The following is a 26,186-nucleotide window of genomic DNA, read 5'->3' on the forward strand; positions in this document are numbered from 1 at the left end:
ATCTATCCTTGAAGGAGAGAATCCTAATAATGACTTTTATAATTAGTTAAAACATTTGAGAAAACATTGTACCTCAACTTTGCTGTTTTTGTGGATTTGTGAATGCAGGTATGGTATTGATATATTGGCATCATTTCATTTCTCTTACTTTTATTTCACCTACAGTATGTTGCATTTGTCAACTTGTTTTGTCAACCTGTGCTCAGATTTGAGTATAATGTATTTCTGGCTTCTTCTTTGTTTTACACAATAAATATGTTTTTTCAGTGAAAGCTACTAATTACCAGTGGGGCATCATTGCTTATAATTTTACTAAGGTCACAGACTATTTAAGAAAAAGTATCTAGTTGAATCGCTCAAGATGGTACCAACTACTCCATTTAAAGATCCAAGTATTTGGAAGTATCAAAGTGTGTTTGTGTGCTGGGTATTATTGTACACAGAGAATGTTACCTCAACAGAGTTATGACAAACCATTTGATCAGTATCAGATAATAGGCTAAATGGCGGAAAATGTGGTGTATAATATACTGAAGACAGATCACCTCAGCCACTATGAACAATTTTATCCATAAGTGAAATCTTAAAAAACAAGATTATTTCCATGCCTGATTTACAGATTTTGCACTGTGTGTTCTGCACCTTTTCAGTTATGCTACTGAAATTATTGCAACACATTATGGATCTTTTCTGGTCACTTTGAGCCCTTTTGGGGCTCACATTGGGCAAATGTGTCAAACTTGTACTCCCAAACAAGTGTTATGTATTTTGGGCTTCTTCTTTGTTTTCTTTTTTCTTTTTCTGCACACAATTATGATTTTTTTTTCAGTGAAAGCTACTCATTACAGAAGGCCAGAGTGGCTAATAATTTTACTAGGGTCACAAATGATTAAAAAAAAAACCCTACCATTTTCTTCATTCAAGGTGGTAATAACCAACCCTTCTGGCCCACAGACTATTAACAGCTGTAAATGTCCCATCATTTTGAGTGAACATGGAAAGCCCTTCCAAAACACGTTAAACCAAAAGGGTTTTTTTGTTAACTGAATAAATATGTAACAGCTAGATCTCTGAAACGGAGCAAAGGGCTGGATGCACCTGATCTCATCTGATCTTGGAAGCTAAGCAGGGTCAGCCCTGGTTAGTCCTTCGATGGCAGACAGCCTAGGAATTGGGCTTCCTGCACTGAGCAGGGGGTTGGACTCCATGGTCTTGTAGGCCCCTTCCAACCCTATGATTCTATGAAATACTAGACTGTTTACTAAAAGCTTCCTTTACGTAGCATGTTTACTCTTTAAAATGCTTTACAAATTTCTCTGTCCTCACAACAGTGCAACTTACATAACCAGCTTTTCTAGTTTACAGAGGCATATGACAGTAGTGGCTTGAGTTACTAACTAACTACAGTAATTTTTTTTAGCCCACATAAAGGAGTAGGTACATACTCACTTTAGCCCCTTTCAGACATTTGTTGGGGTCCCTCTGCAGATAAACTAATGTATGGCAGGGGAGGGCAGGTTCCACTTCTGTCCCGCACATGTTCCAACACAAATGTGTGTGCGTGCATGCATGCATAGGCGCCTGTCCACCTGATGTGAGAAGCCTACCTTTGCAAATTTCCAGGTGCACATACAATAAGGCAGAGTCTGCCACCACAGCACCTGCTCCACTGTACACACATGCACTATATGCATCAAGACCCTCACCAGACATCTAAAACGGGCCAGAACCCACACATTTTGTGACATGGGGTTGGGAGGGGAACACTAGCACACTGTTGTTCCATTACATACATTGTAAACCACCCCTCACAACCTTCTGTAAACAGATCCATTTGGATTTTTTGTTTTAAGTACTGCCACTATTTTTCCTACATGACAAAATACACTTACTTTCATATACAAACACAGACCTGAATGTGCAACAATATAAGGAGGGGCAATGCCACTAGGGTGGTACTAGTTACATTTTATATCACAAGTAGAGATGCTCAAGTACAAAACACTTTTGCCCCACATCTAGTTGAGAATGTTGCATGTGCAAGGGTGGGGGACCTATTAAATGGTCTACCCCTGCAAACTAATAGTTTCCAGAGAGCTCTATGGGATTTTCCTACTGATACAGCTGGTGCTCCTGTTGAAGCCCTGGTCACTCTGTGGAATGCAGAGATGACTCGGGCAGTTGACATTATCGCACCCAAGCACCCTCTCCCTCTGAGCAGAGCCTGGCCAGCTTCTTGGTACACACCTGAGCTGAGGGCAATGAAGCAAGAATGAAAACAGCTAGAATGCAGGTGGAGGAAAACTCAGGCCAAGTCTGACCGAACACGGGTTAGAACTCACTATCGATTCTACTCTGTGGCAAAAAGGAAGTTCTTTTCCACCACCACTGCATCTTCTCAGTTTCGTCCAGCACAGCTTTTCGGAGTGGTTCATAGCCGGCTACAATCTGGGCCAAGGAGAGAGATGGTGGAACCTTTAATAGCATACTGTGACAAGTTTGCAAGGTATTTTGAAGACACAGAATGGATACCACAATTAATGCAGTTCCACTAGAAAAGGTCCCAGGGCACTATAATAGAATCTGGTTCAGTTGTTGAGGCCCGAGGATGCTGACAAGGCCCTTGGCCAAATCCGGGTGACTACCTGTATGCTTGACACTTGTGCTTCATGGCTTATTACATCTAATAGGGAGGGGATATCTAGTTGGGTCCAGGATGTTGTAAATTTCTCCTTGAGAGAGTGTGCCACCCTCTTTAAATGATGCAGTAATAAGCCACTCTTGAAAATGCCTAAGCTGGACCCGGATGTTGTTAACAACTATAGTCCAATAGCCAAAATCCCCTTTCCGGGCAAGATGCTTGAGAGGATGGTTACTGGTCAACTCCAGACTCTCTTGAATTTAACAGATCTTCTAGACCTATTTCGATCAGGCTTCAGGCCTCATTTTGGAATGGAAATTGCTTTTGTCACCCTGTGGGACAACCTTTGCCAAGAGAGGGGCAGGGAGAATGCAACCCTATTGATTCTCCTGGATCTCTCAGTGGCTTTCAATACCATCGACCATAGTATCCTTCTGGATAGGTTGTCTGGGTTGAGAGTTGGACCAATTGCATTTCAGTGGTTCTGCTTCTATTTGGATGGCCAATTCCAGAAGGTGGTGCTGGGGGACTATTGCTCTGTGCTTTGGCAGCTATGCTATAGGGTTCCACAGGGCTCTACTCTATCCCCCATGCTGTTCAACATCTACATGAAACAATGGATGAGATTATCTGGAGGTGTGAGCTGAGGTGTCATCAATATGCAGATGACACCCAGCATTATCTCTTCTTTTCATCAAATCCAGATGAACAGTGGCAGTTCTGAATCAGTGCCTGAGCATGATACTGGATGAGGGCCAATAAAGTGAGGCACAATCCAGACAAGGTGGAGGTACTGTTAGTGGGTGGTTTGTCTGCCCAGCTAAGTGATGTTCAACCTTCTGGAGGAGGTTACACTCCCTCTAAAGGATCAGGTTCATAGCGTAGGGGCGTGCTTGGATCCAGCATTGTCACTAGAGGCACAGGTAGACTCAGTAGCGTGGAGCACCTTTAATCAGTTTAGGCTGATATACCAACTATGTCCTTATCTAGGCAAAGATAGCCTAGCTACAGTTATCCATGCTCTGCTAACTCCTCATGTGGATTATTGCAATGTGTTATACATGGGGCTGCCTTTGAAAACAGTCCGGAAAAATTCAGCTGGCAGTGAGATTGTTAACAGGGAGTGGCCAATATGATCATATTATGCCAGTACTTTTCCATCTGCACTGGCTACCAGCCCAGTTCTTGGCCCAATTGAAAATGCTGTTATTAACATTCGAAGTCCTAAATGGCTTGGGGCCAGGTTACCTGAAGGATCATCTCCTCTCATATATACCTTCCTGGACCCTAAGATTGTCCTCAGTGGTCCTTCTCCAGGACCCCTGACCAAAAGAAATAAGGTGGGTGGCTACTAAGAAGAGGGCCGTTTCTGTTGTGGCACCACAGTTGTGGAATGAGCTTCCCAGAGAGGCTTGCCTGGCACCTACATTGTGCTCTTTTTGGCACCAGGTGAAGACCTTATTTTTCAGGCATTTGAGTCTTTCAGTTTCTGTTGTTTTAAATCTGTTACTGTATTTTAAATTGTTTCTTTGCTGCTGGGTTTTATTTTGGCTTTTAGGTTTATTTTATACTGCAGTTCTAAACGTTTATATTGTATTTTATCATGTTGTATTTTATTGTTTTAATTGTTGTGAACAGAGCTTCAGCTATTGGGCTGTATAGAAATGCAATAAACAAACAAACAAACAAACAAATAAGTTTTAAGTTGCTGCTCCTCTGCAAAATATATTAAAGTGGCCAAAAACATCCATGCATTTTGCAAAGAAAAGAAGCTATTGTAATTACATACGTGCCATTCTCAACAGGCACTAGGAAAGTTTATTTTATACTTGGGTCTGTATCGGAAAAGTGTAAATTTATAAGTCACATTGCCTGCTGGGCCTCACCCGCTTTCAGCTTCCATCTCCCTCATCTCAAATATCTCATAATTTGTTCATGTTGAGCTGATAATCATTTTTATAATGTTTAACTAACAATTCATAAATATTCACAACTACCTCAGGCAATCTACAGAGAAAACACACACATTTAAACCTACATTTTGCAACAAGCTCTCATCTTTGCCTTCCACTAATTATTGGATGCTGCTGCTGCTTCTTTTAGCTTTATCATCAACTTGACCAATAAAAATCCCAAAATGAAAAGTTGCTGACTTCATTAACTGTGATTTCAACAGTAATTGGGGTGAACTCCTTTAACAATAATCATCACTGACAAACTGAAGCAGTAGTGACCTTTGTTGTACTGATTAAACTAAATGACGCATGCAAATGTGATGTGACAAAATCATCAAGAAATCCACATTAGAGAGAGGATAGCATTGTTCCCTCCCCCACATATTTACACTCATTTCAAATAAAATTGTTGAGATGCATACGAAGACAGGTACCACGTTCAGATTTCACAATACCTGTGGTTTATCATGACAGGAATGAGCCTAGCCTCCCACCAGCCAGCAAGATTGCGAAGAGATCAGAAAATTTTGCTTCAGTTTTAGATTAAGCACAATTCAGTGCATCATCTAAACCCTAAACTGTGGTTAATCTTAACTGTGGCTTGTTGAAACATGCCATTTTCATATCTCATAGTTTGAAGCTAGCTTGTTTCAACAAACCATAATTATGATTAACCACAGTTTGTTGGATTAAGACAACACAACAAGCTGTGGTTAATCAGAAAGAGAAACATGGCCATGCTGGCAGGGGGAGGGGGAGGGGGAGTGCATGAGCCCTGGGGAAAATTGGATTTACTCCTATCACAATAAACCATGTTTTTTTTGTGTGATGTCTGAATGCTTCCACTATGAAGGCAGATATTCCTTACATTTCTTCTAAGTTCATGAACACAGAACCAGTAAGTAAAATGTATTATAAGAATACCAACACCACCAAGCATTTATATACCACTTTCTGAGCATTCAAGGTGCTTCATATACATTAACTCAGTAATCCTTACAACATCCTACCATGTAAGTGAGGGTTTTTATCCACCTATTGTAGATTAGGGGATGGGGGAGGGGAAGAGAGAGCATTTCTGATTCACAGCCCAGTAACTTATTCACTACACTAGCTCTGAACATGTTTTAGAACAAAAAAGCTTGAGATGAGTTACATTAAGTTCCCTGTTGTGACTCTAAGATCCACATGAATAAAGCTGTTTAAGTTTCCAGTGCAACCAGTTAACTCTGGTCTTGCTGCTCATTCTTATTACCCTTAAACAATACACTTTATTGCCACTATTCTATCTGCAGGACTAGGAGTAGATGAAACCCCCATCTTATTAGCCTTCTAAACATAAGGCAAGGGCTTCTATACAGCAGGGTGAAGTTACCTGCTTCTTGCAGCACCAGAAAGGTGGGTGGGAAGGAGATAAAGGCAGGAATTAGAGTCTGAGTGGTGCACCAAGGTATGTTTTAAGTATTGGCCTTAGCAGGGATGGGGTGACATTTGAGATCTGCTCCAGGAAGAAAAATGTCTTGGGTTAGCACTGATGAAAGATTTCAGGGTGTTGTTGGGCAGTAGAAATCTATTTTGGATGCTCAGAGGAAAAATGTAATTGCTTCACAGGGATCTCTCCTTATATTACTGTTCAACAGGGCATTTTACTCCCACTTAGGCTACAAACAGCTACTGTAACCATGATGGAAAAGGGTAATCTCAATACTGTGATAAATACAGGGAGAAGTGATGGGTGAATGGAGTGTTGTCTTTCTTTCTTGGAAGATTGAAAAAACCCAATAGTACCACTTTAATATTATTATCTGGCTTTTCAAACATAAGTTGCAAAGAGTGAGCATCTCAATTTGCTGAATGTTCTTAATATTAGTTATCTATCATTTCATACATAGGTTTCAAAGAACAAGGATCTCCATTTGGTGAATGTTGTTGACTGTCTTTCTTTCTTTCTTTCTTTCTTTCTTTCTGATTGATTGCATTTATATCCTGCCTTTTTTCCTCTTGCAAGGAACCCAAGGCGGCTTACATTATCCTCCTCCTCTCCATTTTATCCACACAACAGCAACCTTGTGAAGTAGGTTAGGCTGAGAGCCTGTGACTGGCCCAAAGTCACCCAGTGAGCTTCCATTGCTGAGTGGGGACTAGAACCCAGATCTCCCAGCTCACAGTCCAACACTCTTGCCACTTTACCAGACTGGCTCTCATATGTGGATATTAGCTATCTCAGACAAATTTTGTGAATGTCTTAAAAGATAACACCAGTGAATATCGACAGTCACTAAAATGTGATAGTCAACTTTCAACAGTACAAGCCTGATGAGTGGAGAAATATATATATATGGGTATTCATGAAATGCATCTGGGAGTGCCAGCATGCATATGTGAATGAGAACACAATCAAATTTTGAACATTTGCTGTAACATCTATATAAAGACCCATACACTTCTATCTCTGCTTTACCTGTGTTAACCTAAGTCAGAGATTCATTGCTGAAATGTTTCAGTATCATTAGAGCTTGTAACGTGAGACCAATTTGCCTCCTGGTACACCTATTGGGCCTATAATTAAAACAAACGAAACATGGCATTTCAGCTAAGGAAATGTGAGGCTCTGTCAGCATGGTCCTGATGTAGTCTTCCAGACTGAATCAAATACAATCAACTTTCCATGATTGTTTTTAGTTGCATCCAAGTTGTTACAAGAAAAAATACTACAATACAAAAGGAAAATATTAAGCAAAGCCAGATGGATTTCATACACCAATAAACAACCTGACAATGCAATTTCCTTAACTTGCACGATTTAATTAAGAAAGCCACCAGCATTTGTCAGTGTGAAAGAACCAATTAATTTTTGCACATAAAGCAGAACTCTATATACAGTTTTATTAGATGGCTTGTTGCATATAGAAAGCTACTCCAGTAGCTACAAATAATGGCAGGCTCATGTATAAGATAGGAGAAAGCATTTAAAGGGAGGCTGCATATAGGGCATGCAACTTAGTACAAAAGCTATATCATGCCAAGTGTTTGGCCTTCGTTTGACATATTTAAACTGAAGTTATGTTTTGTGGGTAAGAATGTGAAATTTTTCCCTGCACTTACCACATTATATAAAAAGAGAGTGCCAGATAGGAACCTTTTAAAAAATCTACATCCATAAGCAACCTTCAGTGACATTCCAGAACAAGCCTGTTTGCACATTCATGTATGTACATCACTTGATTTCTCTACACTTGATGAGTAGCAACTGAATGTGTTTGAGGAGGATGTGAGGGGATGAGATATGAAATGCCTGCCTGTGATGTGATTTGCATTTATGAATAGAAATAATCATTAGGTGTTGCAGTTATCAAGTTATGAATATGCATGTGTGAACCAGTTCATTATCTTAGGGTGAAAACAGACGGATATTCCTAGTGCGGTTGAAGAAGTTTTGACACACGTTTGCTATCCTGAAAAGAAAACCAATGTCTCAGAATGCTGTGAATGTACATTCAAACCACTTCCACCACACTTTAAAATGGATGAAGCCTGTACTTGTGTTTAGTCAAAATATAAGAAAATGTTAGATTCACTTAGGCTAACTATAGAGAGTCAGGAAGACAAGATCCACTATTCGGAGGCTGCTTTTCCAAGTTGTGGAAGATAAGACATTTAATCTGCCAAGTTGTTTATTACTAGAATATATGTAAATTCCTATATGTCAGGGGTCCTCAACATTTTTTCATGTAGTTTGCCTGTATTTTCATATTATTGTATTCATTTGTATATAATATTTGCTGCTTTAGACTTCCTTTCAGAGGGAAAAGCAGGATACAAATAAATGAAGGAGCAGAGCCTTTTTGGTTGGGGTGCCAATTCTGTGAAATACTCTTGTGGGGATGGGCACCTAGTTTCAACACTGAATACGGGATTTTTAAAGAGGTATTTGGTATGAGCTAAGTGTTGCTTCAGTTCTCTCCCCCGCCGCCGCCCCCCGGCCTTTTGCATTGGAGCTGTTCTCTCCAACCCAGTGGTCTGCTGTTGCACTGTCTTTATGATTCTGTTTTATGCTGTTCTATTTTTATGCTTTGTAGATATTGTTGTAACTGGATTTTATTTTGATATTGATTACAACTTCCATCACCCCAGCCAGCATGGCCAATGGTAAGGGTTTATGAGGCTGTAGTCAAAACATCTGGAGGTCACAAGGTTGCTTCACCGGCTTTGGATACTCTGCCCCCAGGCCGTTGTTGTTTGTGAAGTGCTTAAATGGTTCTAGAGGAAATTAAGGATGACCACCACTTTAGGAAATTGGTGCTCTCTTAATGCAAATGGGGAAGGCTGGGCATGTGGAGGGCTGGCGGCGGAGGGGGGGTGTTATTTGGTAGAGGTGACAGTCTAGAATGTAAACAAGGGAACAATTATGGGGAGTGGGCAAATTGTGAACAGGCAAACACCTGGAGAAAGCGATTTGCCCCTCTTCAAAAGGCAGGAAGGAAAGTGAGGAGGCAGTGCACCCATCAGTCAGCCTGCCTCCTGGCCCCGCAGTGTGGTGAAACCAAGTGATAAATGGAGGCAAGGAAGAGGAGGATAACTGTCAGCACGGAGCCTGGCTTGCTAGCACCAGCAAGACGAGGAACAGCATGTGCTGCCTTCCCTCAGTTAAACCAAATAATAATGAAATCGCAAAGCACGTTCAGAATAAGCCAGCAGCCAACTTCCTTCCCCTGTCTGGGGGAAGAGTGAGTTGAAATATCCCACGCACAGCTTCTCCACTTCTCTGTTCAGTGTGTATGCACATGCAAATCTTAGAGAGTCAACTGTCCAAACTCACTTTCTTTAGCAGTCTATTAGGGAAGGGGAGGGAGGAATTTCCCTTTGCCTGCCTACACAGCTATGGATAAATACATACACACACACACTGCTCTAAGGCCCTGGTACTGTGGAAAGCCCACTGCAATTCCACTTGTAGCTTATAACAGAAGCACATTGATTCTGTAGTGCTATTCTTCAAAAGCTCTGATGGAGGTTGCTAGCTTTCCAGTTCTAAATATCCAGTCTTTTTTTGTGTGCTTGGAAACAAAGGTCAGCTATTTTCCTTTGATACCGAGAATAATGAGCAGTCTGAGAAGTCTATATCAAGAAGGAAAAATGACAATAAAAGATGAAAGAGGGCAACCTTACAAACAAAACCAACAGATTTGCAGAAATCCTCTAAATAGCACTTAATACTACACACTGACAACCTGATTGAGAGCAAAGAGGTTTATGCAACCAGAAAGACAAGCCTACATTTTTTTAAAAAAAGCATTCTGCTGTGACACATCACATAGCAGCAATTATTTTCACCATGTCAATATATGTGTAGGCAGCTTGGCATTATGTCAAACCAGCTAACATGAAGAACCCTAGTGAGCTTTTCTAAGAGGAAAATCTACCAGACAGCACTCAGGAGAACATGACAATATTATACAGGAAGCAAAGGAGTGATTTTTTTATTTGTACTTTATTTTTTTTAATGGGGGGAGTTTAGCACAAATTATGATGGTCATCAGTACAAGGATCCAACAAGGCTTAAATGCCTAGCACTCACCACTGCCAATGCTTCCATAACCCAGGAATGCTTCCACCTCAAAGGTGGAGCTTAGCCTGTTTTAGACAGGGTTGCACACTCCTTTAAAATCACTTCCACAGCTTATATCCAGTCCTTACTTTAGATATCCAGAGGACATCTGTGATATGAAGAGCCTTTCATCAGCTCAGGCGGGTGCATAGCTGCAGTCATCATGGAGAGGCTTCCTGCCCCTTCTGATATTTATTTTGTTTCTTAAGATTTTTAATTAATTATTTTTAACTGGGATACTGGCATGCTACAATGCAAAATGCTATCATCCAGCATAGGGATGTACAGATTTTGTTAAATCCATTCCATCTATGTTTCATGGTTTGTCAGGTGTCGTTCGTTCTGTTGTCTGCTCGTTGATGAAATCACGAGAATCTCATTTGTTTGTACATGCACATTTGCATTAATATGCACTTGCACAAATCCCCTCAAAAAGTTTTAAAAAAGAAAAAACAGTCCACAAGTCCGTGGAATCCATGTGACGCAGAAAAAGCTGTTCCACTGCAGAAACCACAAGTTCAATTCATAGAAATCTGAACTCATGTTAATCCATTGTGGATTTCTCCGACATCCCTACTCCAGCATCACTTTCTTTGGGATCAAGAGTGGTTTTGTGTTTTGGAGATCAGCCTCCACCTTTGCCTTATGCTCAGTTTCTTGATGAAATTACTTTTCCCTGAGTTACTTTCCTTGTATCTCACCATTTGTCTTCTGGGAAATTAGTGTTTGGTGACCAAAGCAAAGGTCATTTTATGAATGGGCAAGCCCCACTCCAATGGCAGCCAGTTTTTGAGTGTGCCCACAACACTTTCTCAAAATTCCAAATTTTGATCCCCAAAAAGTTCTAGCTACTTGCTCTAGCTACTGTTGCCCATCCAGATTAGATTACTACAGTGTGTGTTTAACATGGCATTGCTTTGAAGATTACTCAGCAACTTCAAAACACAGTGCTTGGTATTAGCCACAGGAACTTCTTACCAGTGTTATATCAGAGCCTCTGGTCCCTGTTACCAGCTTTTAACCTTTCAAGCACTTTATGGCTTGGGACTTGGATATCAAAGGACTGCCTTACTCACTTCAGAACCTGCCCAGGAATTAAGAACTTCAGGTCACAATCTTATATGCACTTACCTGACAGAAAGGCCCATTGAACTTAGTGGGGCTTACTTCTGAGCAGACATGTATAGGATTCCACTGTCAGAGGCCCTTATCTGCTTGCATCCAAGCGGCAACTGGGGAGAGGTCCTTTCAGTTATGGAACCCTGCATATAGAATACCTGTCCAGCAAGATTTTCCTGGTACCTTCTTTGCTAAGGTGACTGTGTCAGGTTAAGACATTTTTATTTGCTCAAGATCTTAAGGGAGCAATCCTATGGCTGCTAGACAGTGGCTAGACGACCATAGGATATCTGGTTTTCCAGGAACCGACCCAAACAAGTTGATTGGGTTTCATCTTATGTTAATATAAACCAGGAGTGGAGGGACTTGTGGCCTTCTAGATGTTGGTGAACTACGACTCGTGCCATCCCAGCCATGCTGGCTGGGGTAGAAGGGGGTTGGAAGTCCAGCCTCACCTGTACGGTGATGAGGTGGGCAAGTCAAAAAGCTTGCAGGAAAATATCCTTTTGCAATTTACAAAAAGACAAATTAGATTAAAATAGTGCAACTTGGTACTTCGCGTTGCCAAAAGTCAGGGAATATTAAGGCAGGCTTTTAAAATTCTCTTTTAAAAATTAAGAGGGTGTCCACAAAGGTTCATCTGAAATCTACCCTCCTATAACTGATGCCCATAAAATCCATGTAGAGTTTCCACACATAGTAAGCTAAGGTGCCTGTGGAGAAGAAGCCTTTCTCCACAAATGCACCTCAGGGCACATGTGAGGTGAGTGCTCAACATCTAGGTTCATGTGCACTGTAGGCCTAATTGGCACAGTTCCTTCCGCTGAAAGACGCAGGCAAGGACTGCATGAACAGGCCTAAGTCTGCGCACCCCACATCATACTGTAATGGGTTTTACTATCAGAGTTCTATGAATAGGACTAGCACCGTGGGTTGCCTTAAGGCAGGGCTAGACAATCTGGTGACCTCCAGACATTTCAGACTACAACTCCCATTAGCCAGTATTGGCTATATTGGCTGGCTGTGATGGGAATTGTGGTTAAAAAAAATCTGCCTTAAAGCTATCCTTTCAGGAGTCTTGGACTTGACAAAGGAGTCTCAGTAGCCCAGGATATTGAAGTGATGTGTCTCCATGGCAGCTAATTGTTAGATGACAGGTCCTGATAGCATGATCTTCCTGAAGCCTCCTGAATGGGACAAAAACAGATCAGCCCCTCCACTCAGCTAAGGATGATGTAACCTAGGTGTTTCTGAAAGGGAACAAAGATGACAGACCACAGTTTTTGAGAAAGAGCCATGGAGAGCTGAATTTGAGCTTCCTACGAATTTCTGGGGCCACTTCTCATTGCAAGTCTGAGGTGGAGGAGTGGATTTGGCTGACCATTAGAGAGTTTAAGCTGTACCTCCACCTATGCTCAGACTGTATATTTGTAAAAACAAACACCCTCAAATATTACAAAATGCCAAGAAGTCTCCAGTGACCTCCTTCCAAAAGAAACAAAATGTGAGTAAGTACTAAACCCCTGGAACTCAGCACCATTTGGAGAAGTTGGGTGAGCATAACAATATGAAGTTGCATTTGTGGCTTCATGGATTACTGCCTTGTTGTTGCAAAGGGGCTTGCGTAACTCAGTGAAGCCATAAGCTATGCCATGCAGGGCCACCCAAGACAGACAGGTCATGATGGAGAGTTCTGACAAAATGTGGTCCACTGGAGAAGGAAATGGCAACCCACGCCAGTATTCTTGCCAAGAAAACCCCATGGAACATATCACAAGGCTAAAAGATAGGATGCCGGAAGATGAGCCCCTCAGGTCGGAAGGTGTCCAATATACTACTGGGGAAGAGCAGAGGGAATTTCCAAGTAGCGCCAGAAAGAGTGAAGCGGCTGGGCCAAAGCCGAAAGGACACTCAGCTGTAGATGTGTCTGGTGGTGAAAAGAAAGTCTGATGCTGAAAAAAACAATATTGTTTAGGAACCTGGAATGTAAGATCAATGAATCAAAGTAAACTGGAGGTGGTCAAACATGAGATGGCAAGATTAAACATCGACATCTTGGGAATCAGTGAACTAAAATGGACAGGCATGGGTGAATTTAATTCAGGTGACCATTATATCTACTACTGTGGGCAAGAATCCCTTAGAAGAAATGGAGTAGCACTCATAGTCAACAAAAGGGTGGGAAAAGCAGTACTGGGGTACAATCTCAAAAATGATAGAATGATCTCAGTACGAATCCAAGGCAAACCATTAAAAAAAGAAATGCAAGAAAGCAAAGTGGCTGTCTGATGAGGCTTTACAAGTAGGTGAGGAAAGAAGGGAAGCGAGAAGGAAGGGAGAAAGGGGAAGATATATCCAACTGAATGCAGAGTTCCAGAGAATAGCAAGGAGAGACAAGAAGGCCTTCTTAAATGAACAATGCAAAGAAATCGAGGAAAACAATAGTATGGGAAAGGCTAGAGATGTCTTCAAGAAAATTGGAGATATCAAGGGAATGTTTTGTGCAAAGATGGGCATGATACAGGACAAAGAAGGCAGGGACCTAACAGAAGTAGATGAGATTAAGAAGAGGTGGAAAGAATACACAGAAGAACTATACAGGAAAGATCTTAATGTCCCTGATAGCCATGATAGTGTGGTCACTGAACTTGAGCCGGACATCCTAGAGAGTGAAGTCAAGTGGGCCTTAGGAAGCATTAGTAACAACAAAGCTAGCGGAGATGACAGTATTCCAGCTGAGCTATTTAAAATCCTAAAAGATGATGCTGTTAAAGTGCTGCACGCAATATGCCAACACATTTGGAACACTCAGCAGTGGCCACAAGACTGGAAAAGGTCAGTTTACATTCCAATTCCAAAGAAGGGCATCACCAAAGAGTGTTCAAACTACCACACAATTGCGCTCATTTCACATGCCAGCAAGGTTATGATCAAAATCCTACAAGCTAGGCTTCAGCAGTATGTGAACCGAGAACTACCGGAAGTACAAGCTGGGTTTCGAAGAGGCAGAGGAACTAGAGATCAAATCGCCAACATTCGCTGCGTCATGGAGAAAGCAAGAGAATTCCAGAAAAACGTCTATTTCTGCTTCACTGACTACGCTAAAGCCTTTGATTGTGTGGATCACAACAAACTCTGGCAAATTCTGAAAGAGATGGGAGTACCAGCCCACCTTATCTGTCTCCTGAGAAACCTGTACGAGGGTCAAGAAGCAACAGTAAGAACCGGACATGGAAAAACCGATTGGTTCAAAATTGGGAAAGGAGTACGACAAGGCTGTATATTGTCGCCCTGCTTATTTAATTTTTATGCAAAGTACATCATGAGAAACGCTGGGTTGGATGAATCACAGGTTGGAATTAAGATTGCTGGGAGAATTATCAACAACCTCAGATACGCAGACGATACCACCCTAATGGCAGAAAGTGAAGAGGATCTAAAGAGCATCTTGTTGAGGGTGAAAGTGGAGAGTGCAAAAGCTGGTTTGAAACTCAACATTAAAACAACTAAGATCATGGCATCTGGCTCTATCACTTCCTGGCATATAGGAGGGGAAGAAATGGAAGCAGTGACAGATTTTATTTTCTTGGGCTCCAAGATCACCACAGACGGTGATTGTAGCCATGAAATTAAAAGACGCTTGCTCCTTGGGAGGAAAGCTATGGCACACCTAGAAAGCATAGTAAGAAGCAGAGACATCACCTTGCCGACAAAGGTTCATATAATCAAAGCTATGGTTTTCCCAGTAGCAACGTATGGCTGTAAGAGCTGGACTATAAGGAAGGCTGAGCGCCGAAGAATTGATGCTTTCGAACTGTGGTACTGGAGAAGACTCTTACGAGTCCCCTGGACTGCAAGGAGGTCAAATCAGTCAATCCTAAAGGAAATCAACTCTGACTGCTCATTGGAAGGACAGATACTGAAGCTGAAGCTCAAATATTTTGGCCGCCTAATGCGAAGAGAAAACTCCCTGGAAAAGACCCTGATGCTGGGAAAGATTGAAGGCAAAAGGAGAATGGGACGGCAGAGGATGAGATGGCTAGATAGCATCACCGATGCAATGAATATGAACTTGAGCACACTCCGGGAGAGAGTGGAGGACAAGAAGGCCTGGCGTGCTATGGTCCATGGGGTCACAAAGAGTCGGACACGACCTAACGACTGAACAACAACAACCATACCAAGAAGATCATTAGCCCTATGTAAACTGGCTCAAGGAAAGGCATAAACCACTTGGACATAGCCAAACAGCCAGGTACATGTGCAATAACCTAAAATACCCTATTTCCTGACACTCATCATTTAAGATTTCTGCATGTACCTAAACTTACCACATATCCAGTCTTAATTTATATATCTTTTATTTCATGTATTTTGGTTATATAGAGGGTTAAAAAAAAATCAATAACTGCTTTGAAAGTTACTGCAATTTCTCCATGGGCTATATTTTTCTAATGACTAATGTACCTTTTCCAAAAACAATATTCATTCACAGAAATTATTTGTATTATGACAAAGTATTTCCCAAAGGCAAACTTATTTGTACGCTGCACTTTTTTCCTGAATAAATATATACAGAACTTGGGGATATTTGTTCCTTAATACACAAGAGACAAGTGACGAGATACTCAGATCTTAAATACTAGGTTATATAGAAAGTTCTTGCGATACTTTTAATGATGTTTTGTAGAATTCTGTAGATCAAGGCACGCTTAGCTGTCTAATCAACATCTATGACTTTATTGCCCAAACCGAAATGGAAGGAGAGATTTAGAAGTTATTTTCTGATAAGGGTGACAAATTCAATAACTAGAAATTCCTGGTAAGATCTCAACAGGAGGAGGATAAATTTTTGGCCTGTGCTTTCAGCCCCAGGCTTCTTTATAGTGTACTGCTATAGAACTGGAGGGAAAATACTTATGAAAACTAATAAAAGTCTACATTCCCACAACTTGAAAGCCTATTATTCAAGATGGTTTCTTGGTCTCCTATCAGAAAAAGTAAGAGAAAAGGACAACATAACTAGCTAAACTAGTTCTTTTAAATATGGAATAATAGGTTTGTTTAAAAGTTTGTAAAAGACAGGGGCCACTTGCTGACGTGGGGCCCACTCCACACATGCCCTGGGTGCAGTGATGTTCAACGAGGCAGAGCCCGGTTTTCCCATTTTGCCCTGCCAGCATGCATGAAAATGCCCTCAAGGTGGCTTTTTGCCTTTTGACTTTCTTGCAGGTGTAGTACGTTTTTTTATTTTAAACTAACTTAGGTGAAGATGTTTCACTTACAAAAGGATACATTAACCAACATTTCATTAGCTGTTTCATTAAAACCACTCATTTCAAACATAAACAATTTTCACTTACAGACTCTTTTCTCAGAGTTACCAGAGTTCAAATTCATTTCAAATATAACACAAAATATATTACAGATGTGTATCACCTTCGCCGTCGAGGGGGAGAAAGAGGTTGTTAGCAATAATATCACAATATAAATTTAAGACAGAGTCTAGCAGGTCACAACAATTCATCCTCCACCAGGGTGTGGCAAACCATCATGCTGAAGTATGTGAAAATAAGGTGAGCTATTCTTACAATGGTCTGAACTCAAAGCAGCTGCAGAGAAAGTATTACTTAATGATTTCCTACAACAATTTACAGTAAATTTATCCGGAACATGGACAGGAGTCCTCTGAAAAGTGTGGTCCCACACATACAGAAGTGAGAAAAAGCACCAAATTAGGGAAGACGGGTTTTTTGCAAATTAAACTAACACATCACAATATAACCCTCTTATTTAAACAATTCAGCTTTAGTATTCTAAAATTGGGGGAGTCAGAAATAATTGGGAATTAAATTTCTAATGATTTTAAGAGAAATTTGTGCAAAGAGTAAAGATTCATAGAACTCCCATCATCACCAGCCAGCATTAACAATGGCTATGCTGGCTGGGGATGATGGGAGTTTGAGTCCAACACATCTGGAGGGCACCAGGTTGGGGAATGTTGATTCATATGAATATAGGTGCTGTATAGTTCGTCTTCCTGGTTATAAAGAAGTATTTAATGTAGCGATAGGTTTAGAATGAATAATTTGTAAGGATTTTATACAATATTTTGAGGGAGAATCTGAACATTATCATTGGGAACATAGGAATATAGGAAGCCGCCCTATACTGAGACAGGCTTTTGGTCTATCTAGCCCAGCTTTGTCGACACTGAGGGGCAACAGCTTTCCAAGATTACAGGCAGGGGTTTTCCTGCCCTACCTGGAAATACTGGGGATTGAACCTGGAACCTTCTGCATGCAAAGCGTGTGCTTTACCACTGAGCTAGAGCCCCTCCCCTTAAGCTCTAAAAATATTGACCTGGTTTGCACGATCAAACCTTATTAGCCATTGTGGGTTGCAGCACCCATGGGCACCAGATTGTCAATCCAAGCTCGCAGCTTCTCATTACGTTTGAACCTGGCAAAGGTGGTTGTTGGGGTGCTTGACAAGCCACCCAGAACCCATGTACTGTTTTAGGGTTGTGGGTAGCTTTTCAACCACCCCAACAACCCACCTTTATAAGAACATTATAAGAGTCATGCTGGATCAAACCAAAGGTCCATCTAGTCAAGCATTCTGTTCACACAGTGGCCAACCAGCTGTCGACCAGGAACCCACAAGCAGGACACAAGCGCAACAGCACCCTACCACCCATGTTCTCCACAGGCTCACTGCCTCTAGTACTGGAGGAAGCAGATATCCATCAAGACTAATAGCCACTGATAGCCTTTTCCCCCAGGAATTTGTCTAACACCCTTTTAAAGCTACCCAAATTGGTGGCCATCACTACATCCTGTGATAGTAAATTCCATAGTTTAACTATGCACTGTGTAAAGCAGTACTTCCTTTTATCTGTCCTGAATCTCTCCCCAATCAGCTTCATGAGATGACCCCAGGTTCTAGTGTTTTGAGAGAAGGAGAAAAATGTCTCCCTATCCACACTCCCCACACCATGTATAATTTTGTACACCTCTCTCATGTGTCCCCTTACCCTCTTTTTTTCCAAGCTAAACAATCCCAGCTGTTGTAACCTTCTCTCATAAGGGAGATGCTCCAGCCCCTTGATCGTTTTAGTTGCCCTTTTCGGCACTTTTTCCAGCTCTACGGTATCTTTTTTAGGTGTGGTGACCAGAACTGGACACGGTATTCCAAGTGTAGTCACACCATAGATTTGTATAAAGGCAGTATGATATTGGCAGTTTTATTCTCAATTCCTCTTCTAATTATGCCAAACATGCAGTTTGCCTTTTTTTTTTTTTTTTACAGTGGCTGCACACTGAGTTGACATTTTCATCGAGCTGCCCACCACAACCCCAAGATCTCTTTCTTGATCGGTCACCACTAGCTCAGAACCCATCAGGTTATACTTGAAGTTGGGATTTTTTGACCCAACGTGCATCACTTTACACTTGCTTATATTGAACTCCATTTGCCATTTAGATGCCCATTGTCCCAGTTTGAAGAGATCCTTTTGGAGCGCTTCACAATTCCTCTTTGTTTTAACCACCCTAAATTATTTGGTGTCATCCACAAACTTGGGCCACTTCACTGTTCACTCCTAATTCCAGATCATTTATGAACAGGTTGAAAACCATTGGCCCAAATACAGATCCCTGTGAGATGCCACTATTTACTTCTCTCCACTGGGAGAATTTACCATTTATTCCTACTCTGCTTTCTGTTCTTTAACTGGTTACTGATCCATAAGAGGACCTGTCCTTTTATTCCATGACTGCTAAATTTGCTCAGGAGCCTTTGGTGAGGAACTTTGTCAAAAGCCTTTTGGAAGTCGAAGTTAACAATGTCTACCGGATCATCCCTGTCTACATGTTTTTTGACACTCTCAACAAACTCTAAAAGGTTAGTGAGGGACTTACCTTTGTGGAAGCCATGTTGATTATTTTTCAGCAGGGGCTTGTCCTTCTATATGCTTACTAATTTTATCTTTACTAATGCCTTAAACTAATTTACCCCTGAAGAGACCTTAAGCTAACCAGCCTGTAATTTCCCAGATCCCCCTTGGATCCCTTTTTTGAAAGTTGGTGTTACACTGGCCATCTTCCAGTCTTCTGGTATAGAGGCTGATCTTAGGGACATGTTGCATACTTTGGTTAGAAGATCAGCAATTTCATATTTGAGTTCTTTGAGAACTCTAGGATGAATACCATCTGGGCCCAGTGATTTGTTTGCTTTCAATTTATCAATAAGGTTGAGAATTTAATCTTTTGTCACCACTATTTGCCTCAGTTCCTTAGATTCCCTTCCTAAAAACATCAGTTCAGGCACGTCCTATATCTTCTGCAGTGAAGACAGATGAAAATAATTTATTCAGCTTCTCTTCAGACCTCCTTTAACTGCATTGTCATTCATTGGTCCAACTGCCTCCCTAGCTGGTTTTCTGCTTCTGATATATTTAAATATTTTTTATTGTTGACCTTAATATTCTTAGTGATATGCTCTTCAAAATCCTTTTTTGCATCTCTCATTGTCTGCTCGCATCACCTTTGTGCAACTTCCTTTTGTTTTCCTCTCTTGGGCAAGACTTCCATTTTCTGAAGGAAGCTCTCTTTTCTCTAATAGTTCCCTTAACCCTGCTCGTTAACCATGCCAGTGACGTCTTGGTGCTAACCTGTAATTTACATTTTAGCTGGGCTTCTATTATTGTGGTTTTGAGTAATCTCCAAGCATTTTGAAGGGATTTAATCCTCTTGACTGCCCCTTTTACCTTCCTTTTCACCAGTTCCCTCATTTTAGAGAAGTTCCCTCTTTTGAAGTCAAATGTGACTGTGTTGGACTTCCTGTGCAATTTTCCACTTAAATATATATAAATCTGATACCACTGTGGTCACTGTTTCCAATCGGTTCAACAGCATTTACATCTCGTATTAGGGCCTGGGCGACACCACTTAGGATTAAATCCAAGGTCACCTCCCCTCTGGTCAGTTCCATGACCAACTGTTCTAGGGCACAATCGTTTAGGGCATCGAGAAATGTAATCTTTTTGTCATGATGGGAACATGCATTTATCCACCATATGAACCCAGTGAACCCTTCACTGGGTTCACACATAACAAGAAGCTACAGTGTTCCCCACTGTGCCACGAACATTCAAAATGGCAGCCACTGGCACAATGAGAAACCCCATGGAGACATTGCCCCATCATGGCTTCTTGTGTGAACCAAGCCATTGGGTTGTAGCCAATGTTAGTCCTACTTAGAGTAAACCCACTGAAATGATCTATAATGGGAACTAAGTTAGACTAACATTGAATACAACCCATTGTACATTCTAACTGCTAATAAAGACAAATAAAACAGTTATTGTTTCTCCTCCTGAAATTGAACAGAATGAGCGAAGTCTGATATAACCACTGTGTCCAGAAACAAGCAAGATGCAGAACTATATTCCTTGCATTTTTGCAACCTTTTTCATGCATCTGATGAAGGAGAACCTGGTCTTCAGATAAAATCTCATGACATGAAGAACCCATTAGGCCACATTTACACACAACTCTTTCCCTATGGTGTAATCCCCTGCTGTTCGGCAATGTGTGCAAATGAGGTGATATGAGGGGCCAGTTGTATACTTACTTCCAACCCACATGTCAACCCACTTCCAACCCACAGTGAAAAGGAAGAACAATGGTTGGATACAGGGGCATTGCTAGGTTCTTAAAAGATCTGGGGCACAAGCCACACAAATCTGGATATATATCATATACATATCCGAGTCTAAGCACATCTCTAATATATGTGTGTGTGTGCGTGCACGCATGTGCGTGCATGTGGTGTGCTTGAGTGTGTGTATAGATTATATACATACATACATACGAAGTGTGCACTGACACCCCCCGACCCTTCAACTGAGAGCCCGATTCAGCATTTTGGAAAACTTCCCACTTCTGCTCGGGCCAATTTATAATCGGACCACTTCAGCTCAGCACGAAACCTGAGCCAAGGTTTGGAAAAATGAGTATTTATGCTTTCTGTTGACTACCATGGGAAATTAGAAAATGTAACTTTTTTCTCTTGGTCAAAACTGGATGATAATTTCAAGCATAGTAGCCCCCTAGAAGGGGATTACACCTGCCCAATGTCAGAAAAATAGGTGCAGGGTTTATATTTTGATTTTCTTTTAAAGGGAACTGCCAGTAACATTTTTATTACTTGGAAGAACGGGATAAAAATTTCAGGATTCATTGCCCCATCAGAGGAGATCATGTCTGCCAAATTTCAAAATGATAGCCACAAGGGTTTTTGTGCAAGGGCGGCCTTGACGTTTTGAGGTCTCCATACTTATCCCCCTTTTTTCCTTGTGGACCATTGTTCTGAAAATTACAGACAGCCTACACTTGTCCCTAAGTCAGAAAGCAGTAACGATTCAGAAGGATGGGTGCAGCAGTTCATGTGGAAGGGGAGTTCTCCAATGTGGGTGAGGGACTGATTTGCTTTCCCTTCCCTTCACCCCTTCCCCAGTAGTTTTTGGGTACATTTGTATGAAAATACAGAGGTCATTAGCGGTGACCCTCAGGCAAGAAACCTGCAAAGTTCCTGAAGGATATACATACATGCACATTTAGAATGACTAGAATTTATCTACATTTCACCAATGTAGCAGCAGCAGGGGAACACAGGTGGAAAGGTGCAACTGCACTCATGTCCTGCTTGTGGGTTTCCCATGGGCATCTGGTTGGCCACTGTGTGAACAGATTGCTGGACAAGATGGACCTTGGACTGATGCAGCACGGCTCTCCTTATGTTCTTAAATAAGAGAGTGCTTCTGAGCATATGCAGAATGTTTTTCTTCCACCACTGAGCACTTACATTCTCCCCCTACCAATTCTATTTCCCTCCATGCAACCATCCCTCCTCATCCTACCATCCTCTAGTAACTCTTCATAAAAACAGTGTCTTGTTTGGTGCAACTCCCCTCTACCTGCTCCTTGTTAAGCACAAGCTCTCATTGTATCTTTCTCCCTATAACTTCATTTGTGCCAAGACTTCAGGATTCAGCCAATGAGTCTGTTTTCAAAACTAGGGCTAAGTTATGGAGAAACTCTGAGCATGTACTAAGTGCCTTTCCCTCACCACTGAACCTAGAGTTCATAAACACACACACGGCAAAACATGCATAGGACTGAACTGAATGGGTAGTCAATTCATTTGACGGAATTGGGTAGGCATTGTATTAAGCTTGCAGTACCATGCTCACAACTCAGGATTTATTTTTGAGTAAACATGCAGAACATCAGAGTGCAAACCTCCCTGCAAAAGTAACTTGTGCTAGAATCCTATGCACACTCTCCTGAGGGTAAACCTCATTAAATGTAACAGGGCTTCTGAGTAGGCATACATTGGTAGTTGTTTATTTGCTCAGTCGTTTCCGACTCTTCGTGACTTCATGGACCAGCCTACGCCAGAGCTTCCTGTCGGCCGTCGCCACCCCAAGCTCCCCCAAGGTTGAGTCCCAGCTCCATAGGGGCTGCCAGGTCCCCCAATTCCATGCCCATATGTGGAAGCACAAAAAAATTATAGCTCTTTACTTTGACAGATTTTCTTGAAAAAAGCAAATTTTACCTGTGGCTAGCACAAAAGCCACTACACCTAACTGCCTGAAATTGATCAGATTCAATCAGGTCCATGGGGGCTACCCGGTCTCCAAATTTCATGTATTTATCATACAAAATAAAAAAATTATGTCCCTTTCTGTTTTCCAATGCAACTCAATGAGAAAATTCAAACAAAAATGGCAATTAGGACAGCCCAAAAGATCCGGGGCACAGCTCAAAAGATCCAGGGCCCACGCCTAGGTGGGCTCTCGATAACGATGCTCCTGGTTGGGTAAGAGAAAACCATGATCACTTTATTCACGCTCCCAAGTGTTGTGAGATCACACCATGCGTAAGCTGCTCCCACACTGCTATGGAGCACGTACATGCAAGCCTCATCTAAGGTGCCGCAGCACTTGTGGTCTTTTCACTGCTACAGACTATGCTTCAAGGATTAGCCACAGGCTGTGCTTCTAGAATTAAAATAGACTATTCCAGAAGAGAATAAGCAACATGAGAGACTACCAGGGGGTCACTTTGTATCTGGTGAGATTATAGCAACTAAGTGACTTTTCTAAGGAAACAGTAACCAACACAGCTTGTGCCTGACCTGTTAAGACTGTTTGATCTCAAGACACAGCTTCAGGTAATTAACTGGACTGCGAGATCTGACCGAATGAATAAGTGCTCCCACAGAGAAACCTGGAGGCTGCTCACATTGGAACAGCAGGCTAATTAGTTACACAGCTAGGGATGTGCCCAAAGACGTTTAATGGGCCAGATGAATCTTGTCATCCCACAGTAGCTTCATACATCCCTTGGCTATATTCCTCAAGGATATGCAGAGAAAACTGATAAACTTGGAGCTCACCAAGTCTTGATCTAATTAAGCACCATGGAAAGGCAATGTGATGGTACAGCCCGAGACTGTCGATACGCTTTTGCTGCTTTTTGACCAACAAAGAGCACTCTACATCCATTGCCCTACTTGACTGGATAGAGATAGCCAGAGACTATCTTGACAATTGTGAATTTAAGGCAACGTGTGGTCCATAGCCTCTTAAAAGAGGCAAGACTGCTGTTGAAGAAGTCCTCTTTGGACCCAGTTGAACTGCAGAACACAATTGAATTATGCCATACTGGGGTTACATAATAGAATGGGATAGATATTGTTCCATTTCTGTGAAGCAAGACCCTTTTTGGGAAGGGAATTCCAGAGTCTGGGTGCCACGTTGGAAAAATTGTGTTCTCTACTACCCACTAACTCCAGTTCAGTTGGTGGGGACACCCAAAGCCAAGCTTTCTGTAGACAACTATAGCACATGAGCAGGTTGACACTGGGGAAACTGGTTCATTAGATATCCTGGCCAAGACACTGGTGTCTGGAAAAACATCAGAAGTTTGTACAGATATTTAAACATGCAGGTGATGTGCTCAGTGTGAATTCCAGCCAACAGTCTGGCTGCCACATTCTATAGTTGTAGTTTTCAAACAATTTTCAAAAGGCAGCCCCACACAGAGAACGTTACTGTAATCTAACATGGATATTACCAAGGCATTAATGCTGGTGACTAAGTCATAATTATCTAAAAGAGAGTGTAACTGGCAACCACTCCAACCTGCGTTTTCAAGAAGCAAAGCCAGATGCAGGAGGATTCACAGGATCTTTACATGATCTAGTTGGGACAGAGAGATCACATGAATCACAGGCAAGCTAATCCACTTTAGGAAAACTGGGACCAGTCCCTAGAGTAGGAGTGTTGGAAGTTCAGGCCTGTGGGCCAAATCTGGCCCATTTGGGTTCCCAGTTCAGCCCTTCAGGGTACCCTGACAGCCACTCCCCTTCCCCTGGTCTCACCCCAGCCAGTCAATCATCCCCAGCCAAGTGTTATTAGCAAGGACAGACTAGATCAAGCCTTCATGGCATAGGCCACTCTCTGCAACTTCCCCATCCACATCTTTGGCCTCCACAAACTGGAAGTCATCCAAGCAACAACAGGAAGTTGTTGTACTTATCTCAGTGTAGCATTCCAGTTGAGTCAGTCGCAAGCCACTTTGAGGACAAGGCACTCAGGTGTTGTATACAATGGTGTCTTTGCTTGAGAAGAAAGCATCCACTGTTGTCCCCTGCCCCTCCCCAAAACTGTTCCTAAGGATTGGGGGACTCTCTGGGGCAATCTGGGATATGACACAGAGGACTGGACTAGATATGGGGGGACAAGCAAAAAATAAGGTGCCCTGTCTTATACAAGTGGAAGTACTTTCCACTTGTTCAAAGTCACTATTAGATACACTCCTTTGTAAAATATGCAACAGTGGACAGCCAGGCTGATCTAGATGGTCTGCCTTTTTTAGATGGAGTCACACTCCCCGACAGTGTAAAGTTTGCAGCTTGGGATTGCTTCTGGACATGCCTTTGCTACTTGATAAAACGAGCAGTAGGTGTGGCCACATGTACCGGTCTCTAACTATATATGGTACAGTAGTTGCATTCTTTCCTGGAAAAGGATTTAGCCACAACCCTAAAAGAGTCAACTACTGCAATTTGAAGTTTACCATTTCAATTGCTGGGTTATTGATTGAAACAGATATTGCTTGAGTTGCTTTATTCTGAGCACTGAAGCCATTGTTTTCATTACTTGTTATTCTTGAATTATAACTGTTCCCCTTCCAATAAGTTAAAATCAATATCTTTTTAAAAGAATTTCTAATCCAAATAGTTTGAGTTGTAACGTTTCATTTTTAGTGCGAACAACAACTACATTATTTTTGATTGTGTGATATATACACATTTAAAAGAGCAAGACCAATTTAACTGCAAGTCATCTAGTCAATTCTGCAAATGAAAGGCAATTTTTAGCTTTGTTCTCAGTGTTTGAACTTGCTATCTAAAAAGGATAAATATCAGAGAATAACCACAAGTATGCCAAGCATCTAGGATTATGCGCCTTCTGCCTTTGGACACCTTAAATTGCAAAACGAATAGTTCTTGTTATCATTTAAGATAATTATACCCTTTCAAGTGTTCTGCTGTATTCCCAGAACTGATACTTCTGCTCTCCACAAAGTGCAAGCATCAGGCTAACTATATGTGTCATATTTGTGTGCCACATTTTGCTGTAATTTTTTTTCCTTTTACAGAACCAACATTTTTGTTCCAGCACTCAATATAGCACCAAATGAAGAAAATCTGTATAAGGAAGTAACATTCCCAACCACAAAGACAAGTACTGAGTATTCCAGTCTCCCCCCACCCCCAACAAACAGAT

At 41.6% G+C, this 26,186-nt stretch overlaps 1 protein-coding gene across 2 annotated transcripts in view; it reads right to left on the reverse strand.

The window, feature by feature from the left end:
• Window positions 1-26,186, reverse strand: part of PTPRK (protein tyrosine phosphatase receptor type K) — a 516,066-nt gene that overhangs the window by 295,836 nt on the left and 194,044 nt on the right. The window lies entirely within an intron of this gene.

This window comes from Heloderma suspectum, chromosome 1 (assembly GCF_057233095.1).
Source record: "Heloderma suspectum isolate Gila_16-S chromosome 1, 16-S_ref, whole genome shotgun sequence".
NCBI classification, from domain to species: Eukaryota; Metazoa; Chordata; class Lepidosauria; order Squamata; family Helodermatidae; genus Heloderma; species Heloderma suspectum.